The 2,610-nt window shown below is 40.2% G+C and overlaps 1 pseudogene; it reads right to left on the minus strand.

Moving 5' to 3' along the window:
* Window positions 1–1,274: 1,274 nt before the first annotated feature.
* LOC114887499 lies at window positions 1,275–2,159 on the minus strand (annotated as a pseudogene).
* Window positions 2,160–2,610: the final 451 nt, after the last annotated feature.

Consider the following 2,610-nt stretch of genomic DNA (forward strand, 5'->3'; position numbering starts at 1 on the left):
GTAAAGCAATTATACTCCAATAAAGATGTTAAAAAAAAAACTCAAAAAAAAAGAAACGAAATTGAGTTATTTGTAGTGAGGCAAATGGACCTAGAGTCTGTTCCTACAGAGTGAAATAAATCAGAAAGAGAAAAACAAATACCGTATGCTAACACATATATACGGAATCTAAAAAAAATGGATCTGATGAACCTAAGGGCAGGACAGGAATAAAGATGCAGATGTGGAGAATGGACTTGAGAACACGGGGCTGGAGAAGGGTAATCTGGGACGAAGTGAGAGAGTAGCATTGAAATATATATACTACCAAATGTAAAATAGGTAGCTAGTGGAAAGCAGCTGCATAGCACAGGGAGATCAACTCAGTGCTTTGTGACCACCTAGAGGGGTGGGATAGGGAGGGTGGGAGGGAGGTGCAAGAGGGAGGGGATATGGGGATACATGTATACATATGGCCGATTCACTTTGTTATACAGCAGAAACTAACACAACATTGTAAAGCAATTATACTCCAATAAAGATGTTTAAAAAATTTATGGAAATATTACTACACAACTACCAGAAAGAATAAAATAGAGAAAACCTGACAATATTATTTGCTGGTAAGGATTGCTGGTAAGCAGCAGGAATGCATTGCAGTTAGGAGTGTAGATGGTATAGCCACTTTGGAAGATAGCTGGGCAGTTTCTTACAAAGCTAAGCATACTCTTTTTTTTTTTTTTAAATGGGTAATTTTTTTTTTTTATTGGTACTTATAAACGAACCAGCCAACTGGTAGTATTATGATGTGGACAAATCAAAACATCTTTCTACACATACTAGAGTGGTGAAAAAATTAGGGGTTGTAGTAAAATAGCAAAAATGAGTAGAGGAAATCAGTGAAGCACATTGTAGCTTAACCCTTCACCTTAACAACTGAGGTTCTTAACAAGTAAAGCCTCCCCATCCCAGAAAATATGAATAATCCTTCATCACACATCTTTGTACTTTTGCTCCCTATTCTTGAGGTTAGGTTCTAGATCCTAAAGATATCCAAAAAATAGTATTACAACCTAGTTATCTATAGCCACCAGTCATCTTTTATCATGTTGTCTGTAGAAGCCAATGCTTCTGAAGCCTCTTTGATTAGTCACCAATCATACACCCCCAAATTGACACAAAAGGCACAATGAAAAGCAGCTTTTCAAGGCAGAGAGATACGTAATTGTAAAAGAAAAATTCTAGGGAAGTAATACAGTCAAGGCTCAAATTGAGATTCAATAATACAGCCATCGTTACAAATCTTCAGGCTGTATGTTCAGAGAGTAATTTGGGAATAAATCCATGTTTTGCTGTTGGGAATTGAAATACTTAGCAGTTTGCTGCATTGTGTTATAGCTTTCCCCATCATTTTCCAAGGTGGCCTCCAAATCACTGACAGGAGAATTTTGCTGGAACTGGATCTGGGGCTGCAGGAATTCCTCAACATAGTTGTTGAATTGACTGTTCCAAGTCTAGTTATTTCAAGCTTGGGGGCACCAGGTCTGACTATTCCAAGGGTGATTGCTCCAGGATTGACTGTTCCAGCTCTGGTTGCTCCAAGTTGGGTTATTCCAGGTCTGGTTACCTGACATGGGCAGGTTTCTGCAAGAGTTCACCAGGCATCCTTGGTGGTAGGAATAGAAGCCTGGGTATTCTGTAGTTGCTGGGCCCTCAGTCACACAATGTTGCTAATTCCTTGGCCAGTTGTTTTTCTGCCACCTCTTACGTTTCATTCTCTGGTTCTGGAAGCAGATCTTAAGCTGTTTGTAGCTAAGGTTCAGGATGTTGGAAAGTTCCTACATTTGCTGGAGGCTGAGGTATTTCTGCCTCTGAAATCTATCATTGAGTACACACAGCTGGGTCTGAGAGAACACGGTTCTGGTCTTCTGTTTCTTGACCAGGACCTTCTCTTCCTTCTTCTCTTGCTCTTGTCTGCAGCCGTGGCCAGTAGTTTTACTCTGGGGCTTGTGGAAGAATCAGGACTGTCCAGTCTCCATGTTGTGGGTCTCAGCAGATGACATTTGCAAGGACACATAATTTTCTTCAGGCCCATAAATCTCAGGCACTGGTGAAGATTCCCTGTAATTGGATGCTTTGGGGCCACGCAAGCTTTGGGGACAAGCTGGGTCCACACTCATGTTGTTGAATTGAAGGAGAGGGAGAAAACCAAAGGGCTAGATAGATGGTAGAAAAAGTCCAGGCTTAAGAATCTAGGTAGAAAAGCTTAGAGAAAGGTGAAGATCTTCAGGTATAAAAGTATTAAAAATATGGGATGAAGGGAGGTCACCTGTGTGATAACAGAAGCCTACCAGCCCAATGTAGGAAAATGACCAAAACTAAGCATACCCTTAGCATACCATTCCAGTAATTGTGCTTGTTGATATCTACCCAACTAATTTTAAAATGTGCGTCTACATGAAAGCCTGCATGGAAATATTTATAGCTGCTTTATTAATAATTGCCAAAAAATGGAGGCACCCAGGATCTTCTTGAATAGGTAAATGAATAAACAAACTGGAGCCCAGTCACCCAATGGAATATTATTCATCAATAAAAAGATATGAGCTATCAAGCCATGTAAGACATCGG

Source organism: Monodon monoceros, unplaced genomic scaffold (assembly GCF_005190385.1).
Source record: "Monodon monoceros isolate NGI ecotype Baffin Bay Population unplaced genomic scaffold, NGI_Narwhal_1 Super_Scaffold_7, whole genome shotgun sequence".
In the NCBI taxonomy this organism is placed as follows: domain Eukaryota; kingdom Metazoa; phylum Chordata; class Mammalia; order Artiodactyla; family Monodontidae; genus Monodon; species Monodon monoceros.